Source organism: Primulina eburnea, chromosome 5 (assembly GCF_022965805.1).
Source record: "Primulina eburnea isolate SZY01 chromosome 5, ASM2296580v1, whole genome shotgun sequence".
NCBI lineage: Eukaryota > Viridiplantae > Streptophyta > Magnoliopsida > Lamiales > Gesneriaceae > Primulina > Primulina eburnea.
Window position 1 is genome coordinate 14,323,231 of NC_133105.1, and position 13,861 is coordinate 14,337,091.

The window sequence follows — 13,861 nt, forward strand, 5'->3', positions numbered from 1 at the left end:
TTTCAAGGCTTGCACAATATTTCTGTTTCCACATCTGTTGGCCCATTTGCTTGAGGATACGCAACTGAAGTGAAAATCCGAGCGATTTTCATTTCATGGCACCAAACTGTGATCTCTTTTCCCTGAAACTGTCTCTCATTGTATGAGATTAGTCTCCTGGGGACTCCGAATCGGCAAACAATATTCTTTCACATGAACTTCAAAACTTCCTGCTCAGTAATCCTTGCCAGGGGATCTTCCTCTACCCACTTAGAAAAATAATCAATAGCTGCCAAAAGAAATTTCTTGTGAGCCCGGGAAACTAGAAAGTGACCAACAATGTCCATGCCCCACTGATCAAAGGGGAAAGATGCCCATATAGGCTTCATGAAATTGGACGGGATGTACTGAAAATTAGAGTGATGTTGACAACCCTCACAAGCCCGGACCACTAGGGCAGAGTCTTGGCTAATAGTGGGCCACCAAAATCCGGCAAGCCTTACTTTCGGGCCAATGCTACTCCTCTGAGATGCTCTCCGCAACACCCTTCATGAATCTCTCGGAGGACATAATCCACTTCTCCCATAGATAAGCACTTCAATAGAGGTCCCTGGAATGATAATCTATACAATATATTATTTAAGAGAACAAACCTGACAGCTTGTCTCTTGATCTCTGAGCTCGAGCTTTGTCTTCAGGTAATTCATTGCTTACAATGAATTTAAACAAGGGTGTAATCCAAGAATCCTCTGGTGCTGGCAATGTCTCTTCCTCCGTGGAGAGAATTATCCGGCAAATATTCATGTAACGTACCGTAATATTTACTACTTAAAATTTGTGGCAAAATTAAAAATTTTCTTAAATAAAAAGTTAACCTTCAAAATCTTGTTAATGTAACCCGTTCATCCCACGACCAATGAAACAAAAGATCTCAAAGTAAAGTTTACCAAAATAGTTGCTAAAAATCTCATAAACCGATAACAAGAAATCAGAGTATTTTTACACATTTCATAAAACTTAAAACTTGGGTGGTACTCGTGTCTAGCCACCTGCTCAGTCCAAGCCTGCTCCTTGGTCCTCATCCCTCGTCTCCTCGAAATCATCCTCACCTATATCGATCAAGTCTAGTGAGTCTAAAGACTCAACACGTATAAACTGGGAGAAACAAGTACTACATAATAAAACCACATGCAACTTCAAAATAGAGCATACATAACTTGAAACTTGAACTTGCACTTAAACTTGAACTTACATACGTATATACATAGACGTACCATAAACATTAAACTTTTCTTAAACATGCTTGCATACTTGTACGTACATGAAAATACATAAACTTCATCATTTTGCGTAGAGGCATGTTTCAAAGCAAGTGACCCATACATAAATCTCCTGATCAGACTAAACCACAGTACTGGGCTGACAGGGAAGAATCCACTGCCACATACATGAGATCTCCGTTCATGCTTTAACGGGTGGATTGGTCCCTGTTCATGCTTTAACGCTTTCCAACCCCATACATAAATTGGTTACAAGACATTTAGCATAACTCAAAAACTTGAAACTATTTTCTTAGCACGTCGAACATACTTACTTGGCGTTGAGGGATTCGTTGGATCTCACTTGGGGCCACTGCTGCAAATACTAACATGAATTTCAACACTTAACTTGCATACTTAGACGTAGGTATTCTTACTCACCACCGAATTAAATAGATAGCTTATGACATTCTAGATCACTCGAGACTTGTCCTCGTTAAATCCCCGTATTAACCCTTGACATCGAACCCCGAACAATCTCTAAAATGATGTGTGAACATTTCTCAAAAATAAAAGACATGAACTCACTATAGAACTTGAAAAGAAGAAATAATAAAATATTTTTACAGATGGGGCCGCGCTCGGGCGGTAAAAACTTTACCTCTCGAGCGCTAGGTCTATTGGAAAGAACACTCGGACAGAAAGGGTGGCGCTCGGGCGGTAAAAAAGATACTGCTCGGGCGCCGAGAAAACTGGACTCCGCAACTCAGAAATTTATACTCTCCAATTTCGATTACACATACAGTGAACAACGCATCGAGACTCATCCTAGAACACTATGATCCAAAATCGACTCCATAAAAATTTCCAAACATTCCCAAAGAAGCGACACACACACGCAACGCAATAAAACTCATAACTCGAATTTTGACACCAAAATAGTTTTCACGACTACTTGTTCTCCCAAGTGCCTAACGACGCGAAACAAAACGTAAATGACCATCCCAACATCATTAACAACATACCTAACGCAGCAGCGACCACCCGTCAATCCCAACGAAGCCTGCAACCATAAAACTTAAAGAACGCATCAATAACATAATTTTCAGAAAAACGCAGTTTGAGCAGTCTCACAAAAAACACCATAACTCACTCAATTTTTATCCAAATATTTTTGTTTTACTGTCAAATCGAAGGTATCGAAAAGTTCTACAATTTTCATGTTGAAAGTGTTCTCAAAATCACGACCAAAAAATCGCAGTATTTAAAAAAACAGCAAAAACGTGATTTTTGATCCAAAAAATGGTTTCAAAAGTGATCTAAACATAATTGCTCAAACTTCTACATATCACACATATATTTTTATGCATAAATAACAACACAACACATAATATGACGAGATCGATGCAGAAATAACAGAATATACGTGCCTTTGATGTGAAAAACTCACAATACGGCGATACCGAAGCGGAGACGAAATGAGGCTTGATCCGGGACGATGGTAGCTCGATTTTCTTTGAAGAAAACACAATAAAACCTTGCTGCAAATTCAGAGGAAGGGGCGGCTGCTGATCTTTTCTAAGAACCCTAATATTTTCTCTAAGAAAATAGAATGAAGTGTGTTGTGTGTGTGTTGTGTGAATAGGCGTGAAAGTGATTGTGTTAGTGTGTGTGCGCGCGCGTGAGTTTAGTTAATTAGGGGAATATAATATGTTAAATTAATAATTAAAAATGCTAATTAAGAGTTTATCCCCTAAATTATAAAATTCCCTAATAATAATAAAAAATGGATACACAATGGCTAAAACTTAAAAAGTTTTAAAAACTCATAAGAGTACCAAATAAATGATTTAGGCTAAAAAAATGCTAAAACTTGATAAATTATTTAAAATGCCCCAACCTCAACTTAATTCCTCAATATCTTGTTCATTCGCAACAAAATATTTTCTTTGTGCGTCGGTAAAAAAGAACATGTTTTTGGGGGGAGAGATACTATTTCACCAATCGAGTCACAGGTATCTAACTTATTCATACCTACCGATTTTCCACAAAGTAAAACTGTCAAAATTGTCGCCGGTCTTTTTCCTCGATCCCGCCTCAAATAATCGTCTGAAATATGAAACTCGAAAAACATTTTAACGTACATCACCTAAACTTAAATAATTTAAAATAATGCATTTAAATAAGTCATGCATGGCTAAAACTCATTTTAAAATTAAATAAATAATTTTACAATTAAATAAATACATTTAAATAAATCATGCACCATTAAGACTCATTTTAAAATTAAATAAATGCTTTAATAATTAAATAAATGCATGGGTTATGCGTGTACTGAATTTGAGCACTACAATGCAATGCTTCTCGGGTACTGACTTCTGATAAAGAGGCGGCCATCTTTGCCAAAGCATCTGCTTTCACATCCTCGTCCCGAGGTATCTGCTCAATACTCCAATCCACAAAAACTTCTGTCTGGGTTTGAATGAGCTTGAGATATTTAAGCATCATGTCATCCTTAGCTTCATAAATGTCCTTTATATGCTAAGTGATTTGTGAATCACAATAAAAAATGATCTGGGAAGCTCCGGCTTCCCGGACAGCTCGGATACGGGCGAGAACAGCCTCGTACTATGCCTCATTATTAGTCACCCGAAAGTCAATTCTTAGTGCCATTTTAATCTTCTCTCCCGACGGAGATATTATCACAAATCCTACACCACGTCCCGAAAGGCTAGACTTCCCATCCACAAATATCCTCCAGACCTCCTCTTCATCGGGCTGAACCATCTCCGATAAGAAATCTGACAAGGCCTGCGCTTTGATGGCCACCTCGGGCCTATACTCAATATCATATTCTCCTAGCTCCACTGTCCACTTTATCGTCCTCTCGAATACTTCTAAATGAGTCATAATCCTTCCGAGAGGACTATTAGTAAGCACAATGTTTGATGTGACAGAAAATAAGGTCGCAGTTTCTGGGCAGGTATAACAAGAGCGAGAGCTATCTTCTCCACTTCAGTGTAACGGAGCTCGAGGCCTCTTAGAGCCTGGCTGACATAATAGACAGACTTTTGATCAGAATAGTCTTCCTTTATTAGTACTGAATTGACAACATACTTAGTAGTGGAGAGAGAGACAAATAATTTCTCCCTGGGCTCTGGCTTTACTAGGACGGGAAGCTCTGCCAGATGAATTTTAAGATCTCGGAAGGCTTGTTCACACTTCTCATTCGACCCAAACTTCTGTGTCTTCCTAAGAACCTGAAAAAATGGGTAACTCCAATGTTCTGAGCGGGATATGAACCGGGAAAGAGAAGCAATTCTCCCAATCAACTTCTGCACTTCCCGGAAAGATCGAGGAGACGACATGTTTAGCACTGATTTTAATTTCTCTTGATTCACCTCGATCCCCTGGTCAGTGACCATACAGCCCAAAAATTTATCACTCTTTACGCTAAAGATGCATTTGGCCGGGTTGAGCTTAATTCTATATTGCATCACAGTGGAAAAAGTCTCTTTTAAGTTGGAGATGAAACCATAAACCTCCCTGGACTTGCCCAAGATATCATCCACATACACCTCTACATTTCTGCCCAACTGCTTCTCAAACTCTTTGTTCATGAGATGCCGATAGGTGGCCCTAGCGTTCTTCAACCCGAAAGGCATGACCACATAACAGAATGTGCCTCCCGAGGTGATGAAGTTGGCCTTGTATTGATCGTTCTTGGCCAGGGAAATTTGATAATACCTTTGGTAAGCATCCATGAAACTCAGTAGCCAAAGGTGGAATCCATCAACTGATCAATTCAGGGCAGAGTATAATGGTCTTTGGGACAAGCTTTGTTAAGGTCCCTGAACACACATCCTCCACTTCCCGGTAGATTTTGGTACCAGGACCACATTCGAAATCCAGGTAGGGAATTGTATTTCCTGAGTGTGACCTACTTTCAGCAAATCTCGAACTTGTGCATCAATTACTTTGTCCTTCTCTAAACCAAAGTGTCTCTTCTTCTGCCTCACAAGTTGAGATCCTGGGAGGATGTTCAAATGATACTCAGCTACCCGGGGAGAGATCTTGATTAATTCTTGCTGGGACCATGCAAAAACATTAGAGTTAGTTTTTAAACAATTTATTAAACTGACCCGGGTGGATGAGTCAAGGTCTCAAGCCACCCGAATCTCCTTGCCTGGCCCAATTAACGAGTCGAAAAAAATCTGTTCATTCTGTGTTCCATTATCTGTAACTTTTACGACAAGATTCAAAAACCATACGTTTATCATTATGTTTTGAGAGCTTTTCTATTGCTGGTGGAGCACAAACGTTCACTAATTGGTGATTCATTCATCGGGAGATTAAGGTTACGCTATCGAAAGATAACAATCCACATGTTATTGAACGGAGTTCGAGTTTGCATACACTGAAAACGTGTGATACTCGTCAAGTAAAGTCTACTGAATGTTTTCATCATAGATAGATCGTCAGAAAAGATTGAGTCTTTTATTTGAGTAAATCATTATATCATTGTAACAATATTAAAGTTTAATGTATTTGCTTGATAGCTGAGTGCGGTCCTGTGGATATAGGTTGGTTGAAACGAACCACGTTAAAATTATATGTGCTCTTATTTTTTCTTTCAGCTTTATTTATTTTTAATTGAGCTAATAATAAAAACTAAGCAAAATAAGAGAAATTGGATCAACACATTTAATTTGCTATAAATAACAATGAAATCGTATTTTATTAAAGTTTCCTAGTTATATTTGTAATTTTAAATAATTATTCATTTATGAAATTTAAGAGACCGTAATTTTGTAGGCGAGTCTTCTGAAAAATTATTATATTATTGATTTATCAAAATTATTAATTTAGCGCACTGGCCCAAGTCAAGAACGAGAAAAATATATTATTGTAGAGAAATTATTAAATTATCGAATATTACTTTCAAAAGTTTTACTGTATATATTTGATTTTTAGTTGAACCCATATTATATGAGATAACGCATTGAGACAATATCTAAAGGACTTTGGTATTACCCTCAGGTTGAATCTAAATGTGGACATTTTTAGGTCCACTACAAGATGGCAAAAACTTGTGTGAGACGGTTTCACGGGTCGTATTTGTTAGACAGATCTCTTATTTGGGTCACCCATGAAAAAATATTACTTTTTATGCTAAGAGTATTACTTTTTATTGTGAATATGGGTAGGGTTGACCCGTCTCACAGATTATGATATGTGAGACGGTCTCATATGAGACTCACTCCTAAAAGATTACACTCATCAAACTAAGTTTTTTTCTTTAAAATCAAGCCAAATGAATTTTTTTTAATAATTACGGGATGCATTATGAAATGAACAGGTACCATCCAATAGATATTTTTTTTTTCGTTTTTGTTTAATTGGAGAATGGATTTTTACAATTTAATTTTAAACTCTACACTTCGTCTCAAATTTGAACTTGGTGCTTGTTGGAACATTTTTAGTTTTTATAATTGAATAAAATTGTTGATTCAATGGATAATTAAAGAGCCTAAACGAAATGAATTCAAGAAGTTAAATTGAACTGTCATAAGAAGAAGTCTCCTAAGAAGTCAAACTGATTTCAAAGCCAGGCTGATAAACATAATAAGGATATTGATAGCCAAACCGACTCAAGGTCAAATGATGAAGCCCAACTAAAAATCTATAAGTCGATCAGTCAGTCCAAATCCATATATTCTTTGAAGAATCAATAATTCAATGATTAAGATCATAGATCAGCTTCAATAGCGGATAAAACTTTCCGTACTAACAGCCATTGAACCTTAACATATTGTTAGGTTTCGGCACACTACCAGAACATATCAGAAAGGACGATTATATGACAACAACGAGATCTGCATTTGGAAACAGATATATTTGAAAAAGAAAATTGTTGCAGATTAAAGCTATAAAAAGATCAATTGAACAAGCTCAAAAGTTAGACAGTCACACTTTATCTCTAAACTTTTTTGTTAACTTATCTTCTCTGAAATAAGCTTTCTAAGAGCCAACCTGAAATATCTAGCACATGCTGATAAGTCATCATCTGATCATTTTGAATATCAAATTTGTTCTTATAATTTCTATGTGAAATATGTGTAATGGAGAGCAAGAAGTCTTACTGCTCAAAGTATTTAGATTGAAGTTTTATTAAGAGTTCCAGTTAGGCAGTGTTAAGTCTTGATGAAGTGAATGATTTCAAATTACTTATAATTACCAAAGTATTTTAGTGTAAACCTTCCGTGAAGAAGAAGAGCTGACAACGTAGGAGTCTTAAAATCTCCGAACATCCAGAAACAACATCGCGCTTATTTATTTTTCAGTATACCTACCTTATTACTCTTTATACAATCCCAACTGATATTCTTCATAAGCCATTTATTCATCCAGTTTCAGTAAGCCCAATTCCGCACAATTCACATTGATTGACTTACTAGAACTCAACTGACAAAAACAAAATTTCAGTGTACCTAACCCAACCGAAGTATTTTGAGATAAATTTATTCGCCTTACACTCCTTAAATTTATTTTAGATCTTAAAAAGTGTTATCAGAAATGTTTATTCTTGTCTCTGAACAAAATATTCAAAATGACATCATTAAGTAAGATCTCAATGTTCTCCAAAGAAGATTTCGATGGCTTGAATATCAATATTCAAGCTCATCTAGCTACACAAGAAGATCATATGTGATATGTCATCATAGACAGATCAATGATAATCACGAAAAAAAACATTGTTATTGCCATTTCTGATGGTGCTACTCAGATGATTGAAATACAAAATACGGAGTGGACTAGCAAGGACAAGAAGAAGGCAAATATGGACAATGTAACCAAGGGCATATTATACAAAACTTTGGACAATAATACCTTTAGTATTATCAAAATGTGTCTCACTGCCGAAAATATCTAGGACAAACTGATACAATTATGTGAAGATATTGATCAAACAAAAAGAGAATAAACTTTCTATGGCAATCCAAAGATTTGATAGTATCAAGATGAAAGCTGGAGAATTCATATCAGATTTTGATGAAATAGTGAGTATTATTATTATTGAATTAGCTGCTTTTGGTAAGGAATACAAAAATAGAGAAATAACCTCAAAAGTTATAAAGTACTCCCAAGAGAATGGGATGTTAAAACTTTGGTCATGCGAGAATCAAAGGATCTTAACAAGCTTAAATTCCACGGTCTGTTCGCATACATCAAAGCATATGAATTTGAACCCGAAAGAAGAACTCATGGTAAATCTTGAACAAAACTGACAAAGGCTCTGGCTGCTGCAACTCTTAAACAAAATGTCTTGAAAGAAACGTTAGTTGAGCAGTGATGCAATGTCACTGTTCGTAAAGAAATTTGAGAAATTATTAAGGAAAAATCAGGGCAAATTCCAAGGTCCAAGCATACGCTACCATTACAAGAAAGAATCCACTCAATTGTGATAAAGTCGGTCACTTCTCTCCCAACTGTCCCAAACCAAAGAAGGATGAGAGGAGGCCAACTAACAAAGAAGGATGACTTCATGACAAGAAGAAAAAGTCCAAGGATGACAAGAAGTCTTTCAGAAAGAAAGGAAATCAGAATGTGCTTGTTGTTGAAAACAACAAAGCCAAATGGGCAGATTTTGAGACGACTTATTCGAGTTAGACTACACCACAAGTGAAAGTGATGAAGAGGTGGTACAGTGTCTCATGAGCTGATGAGCTATAATCTACCTATGATGAGGTATTTAATTTTAGCTCGAGTGATTTTACGTGAAATGAACTCATCACTGCACTCAATGACATGGTATTAGAGTAGAAAAGACTTTCTCAATCATTGAAGAAAGTGAAAGCAAAGCAACAAGAAAAACTGACAATGATGCCGAGTCTAACTAGGAACAGTAAGATGAATTATTAGGTCTTAAGGAAGAAATTGCAAAGCTAAAAAATGAGAATGGAAGAGTACTAAATGAGCATCGACAACTTAATTCAGAGAACAAGAAACAAGCTGAACTGATTAGTATTTGGAATAAGTTGTCAGTAAGTCTTGAAAAAATGCAAGAGCTGCAGAAGCACTAACGATGCAAAACTTGTCTTGGCTTCGATGGCAATGATAGAAATCCTACTGACTGCAGTACTGAATCAAAACTGAACATGTGCAAATAGAAATACATTTATTTTGTAAAGTCCAGTAAGATATATGAATATCAAAAGTCAAATGATCAAGTTAATAAACCTGTTGACCTGATAAACAAAGACAAAAAATTCGGTATTGGATATACACTAGAGAGTTCATTTGTCAAGCCTAACTCGTCCGATTGCAGACTCAGTTAAACAAGATACAACTCAAAAATGGCTAAGCTCTATCAATACTATAATTGCAAGTCAGTTCAAAAGAGATACAAGAAAATAAATGATGGCAGAAAAAATAAACTTTCCATTTCACACACACACCTAGCATTAATTGCACACATATGTTTTTCCACAATCCTTTTAGAACAAACAACGAGGTCAAGCTATCAAACTGATCCAAGTGTGGGTTCCCAATGAACAAATCCCGTTTGGACCCAAATAGGATTGGTACCAGTTGATTTAATTTGTGTATGCAGAACTATGAATGAGTAAAACTAAAAAATTCGGTTTGGTACCTGGATAGTGAATCTTCAAGACATATGACTGGTCAAGACAAAGTGTTATCAAATGTAATCAATTTTGAAGGACTCATGATCACTTTTGGAGACAATGCTAAGGTAAGACCATGGATAATGGTAAGATTACCCATGGAAATGTGATAATTAATGATGTTCTACGTATTGAAATATGTGTTACAATTTGATTAGCATAATCAACTTTGTGATAATGTCTATTTAGTTGAATTTTGTAAAAACCAAGGTTCTAAGAAGCATGAAGCATCCCGAAACGTGGATGTCGAGTTCCGAGCTTTTCAAGTTTAAGCAAGATTAGCAGAGGCTTAAGTTTGAAAAACGTTTTTTATACTTAGTTAATTGTAATTATCTTAAACCAATAAATAGATAAAATAATACATAAATAAGATAAATTTAAGTCTGATACATTAATTCTCATATTTATAAAAACATAAAAAATCTCAAAATTACCATCTTTATTTGCTTTTAAATTACATTAAAAATTTCTAAATATTTGTTAAATCATTGTCAGACACACTTAATCATAATTAAAATTAAATTTAAAATAAAAAGACATACCTTCAAAACTAAAAAAATAAACAAATGCGATTAATTATGCTTCAGCACGTTTAATTAAACGACTTAATTACGCTTAATTCGGTCAAACTACAGTTTGACGCTTTTTTCCGCTTTCCTCTGAAGCAGAGCATTTTTGTCGAGCTTCAAGCTTAAGGGCGCTTAAGCTCATGCTTTTAGAACACTGATAAAAACAATTGCTTAATCAAGAATGCTAATAATCAAATATTTTTAATTGGAATTAGAAATGATAACACTTACAAAATTTATGGAATAGTAATTATTTAATCTAACAACATGTTTTGTTGTATTAATAATGTCAAAGAGTGGCTATGACATAAAAAGACTTAATCATCTCATTTTCATATCTATTAATAATCTGCATAAATTTAACCTAGCTGATGGATTAACTAGCATTGAATTTGTTAAAAATCATGTGTGATCAGCATGTCAGATAGGTAAGTAGATTCGATCTATCTTTATAAATAAAAGTAGCAAACTGACGAGTAAATGCTTATAATTATTGCATATGAACTTGTTTGGACGGATACCCGTAATCATCTTAGGAGGAATGAGATATACACATGTGATTATTGATGATTTCTCTCAATTTACTTGGGTGACATTTCTCAGTGGTAAAAATCATAATAGTACCCAACTGATTAAATTTCTTAAGGTTGTTCAAAATGAGAAATTAACATTAGCAATAAGGATCATGAGTGATCGAGATACTGAGTTCACTGCAAATATCTGGAAGAGCACTTGTTAGATCAAGGAATTCAGCATGAATATTCTGCAATAAGATTAACACCTCAACAAAATGGAGTTGTTGAAAAAAAGAACACGAGTTTGAAGGAATTTGAAACTTGATAATTATTGGAACATTTTTAGCTTTAATGATTGAACAAGATTGCTGATCCAATTGATAAATACAGAATCTAACCGTACTGAATTTGAGAAGGTAAACTAAATTGTCATAAGAATGTTTCCTAATAAGTCTCCTAACAGATTCAAGGTCGGCTGATGACGCCAAACTAAAAATCATTAAGTCGATCAGTTAGTCGAAATCCATATATTTCTTGACGAATCGGTATCATCAGTGATTAAATCCATATATGGATTTCGATCAGTTAGTCGAAATCCATATATTTCCTAGCTGAATTAGTGAATAAAACTTTCCATACAGACAGTGATTGAACTTTGACAGAATGTTTAGGTGCACTAATAGACATGTCATAAAGGAGGATGGCATGACAATAATTACATCTGCATTTGGAAACAGATATATTTTGAAAAGATTACCGTTGTAGATTAAAGCTATAAATAGATCAATTGAACAAACTCAAAAAGTTAGACAACCATGCTCTATCTTTGAACTTTTTTGTTAACTTATCTTCTCTAAAAGAAGCTTTCTACAAGCCAAACTGAAATAGATAACACATGCCGATAAGTCATCATTTGATCATTTTGATGATCAAATTTGTGTTTAGAATTTCTCTATGAAATCTTTGTAATTGAAAGTAAGGAGTCTTAATACTCAAAGTATTTACATTGAAGCTTTACTAAAAGTTTCAGTTAAGTAGTATTAAGTTTTACTGAAGTGCATGATTTCAAATTACTTGTAATTAAAAAAGTCTTTTAGTGCAAATCTTCTTTGAAGAAGAAGAACTGACGTAGAAGTCTTAAAATCTCTAAACATCCAGAAACAATCTTGCGCTTATTTATTTTTTCATCCTACCTACCTTACTACTCTTCATATAATCCAACTGATTTTCTGAATGTCATTTGTTCAATTAGTTTTAGTAAGTCTATTTCCACACAGTTTTCACTGATTGACTTACTTTGAATTCGATTGACAAGAAAAGAATTTCATTGTTGCCAACTCAACCGAAAATATTCTGAGATAAAGTTATTCACCAACTTTAAATTTATTTTCAATCCTAATAATACTAGATGAACTAGAGATCATCAACAAGAAATATGTATTTTAAATATACACATTCAAGAAATTTTAATTGTAGAGAAACTTTTGCTCCCACTATTTCCAATATAAATACAGTTACAAGCAATCTACTTGCAAAAGAGAGATTAACCAATAACGATTACTGTAGAATCCGTAAATTAGACTAGTATAAGCCATGCATAATTCTAGTATTTTTAATTAAATGATTTTATTGCATGAGTATTTAAATGCTTTTCTTTAAAAGTTAATTATTTTATGCAGTAGTTTAATTTTTATCTTTTCAGTTAATTCAGTGAGGCCGGACTGGAGTTGGAGTTTTGAGATAAAATTTAAAAATTTAATAAATAATTCCCAGAGTTTATTTTAGTTAGCTAGTAAGTTGATTTAAGTTAAAAAGGAGGTTTAAAAAATTATTTTAGTAACTTGAGGTGAGTAGGAAATAAGTTCATTTAGGTTCTTTAATTGAGATGTTAATTCACTAAATTATTTAAAGGATAGGTAAGGCTATTAAAGTTTAAAATATACTAACTAAACAATATTTCCCCTCTATTTATTTGATGATTTTTGGCCACCCCCCCTAGATGATCAACAATTACTTGCCAACTCACCTTTGACCCTTTCCTTGTCATCCCTTAGCATGATAATCTTTTCATTTATTAATCACCCTTAATTATTAATACTAGATCATTATCCTAGCCTTGGTGGACACAATAAATCAACAACACCTCATCCTTAATCCCTCCAACAATATTTGATATCAAACCAAATTCAAATTTCAAAAGAGAGTATACTTGGTCATACCATTTGAATCCCTTTATTGTTGGATCTACCTCACTCTCCTAACCATCATTTCCTCCTCCCTCATCACCGAAATTCAGTACCATTCAGAGCATTTTCGTGAGTTATAGTGAGGAAAACCGAGAGCACTTAGAGAAAAATAATCGAGTAGCAAGCAAAAAAAGAAAACGCTCCATCTCCTCCACGCCGCGTCGTTGTGTTTCGTTCGTTTTCTTTTCAAAACAAAAACAGGCATGTATATGTTCTTCTTTGCTCTTCAATCAAGCCATATTAATATTTTGAAACATCATACTCATGATTTCATTAAGCCAAAAACCGAAATACATGACCATATTTTGAAAAAAATGAAGTGCAGAATTTTTGTTCTCCTTTCACGCTTCACGGGTTCACTTGTTTTTGGTGTTTCAGGTGGATGGCTCGTGTCCAGGCTCACTAGGCTGCATCTAGACACATACTAGGGTGTGTCAAGACCATGTTGGTCCATTCAAACAAGCCCCATGCATGCTAGAAACCAAAAATGACAGCAGCTCTTCATTCTTGCTATTTGAGTTTCGAATTTTCGTATTGCTGTCAAAAAGGGAAATGGATCTGATCTTGGCTGCCCTAAGGGCTATAGCCATGATTAGAACCTCTCCT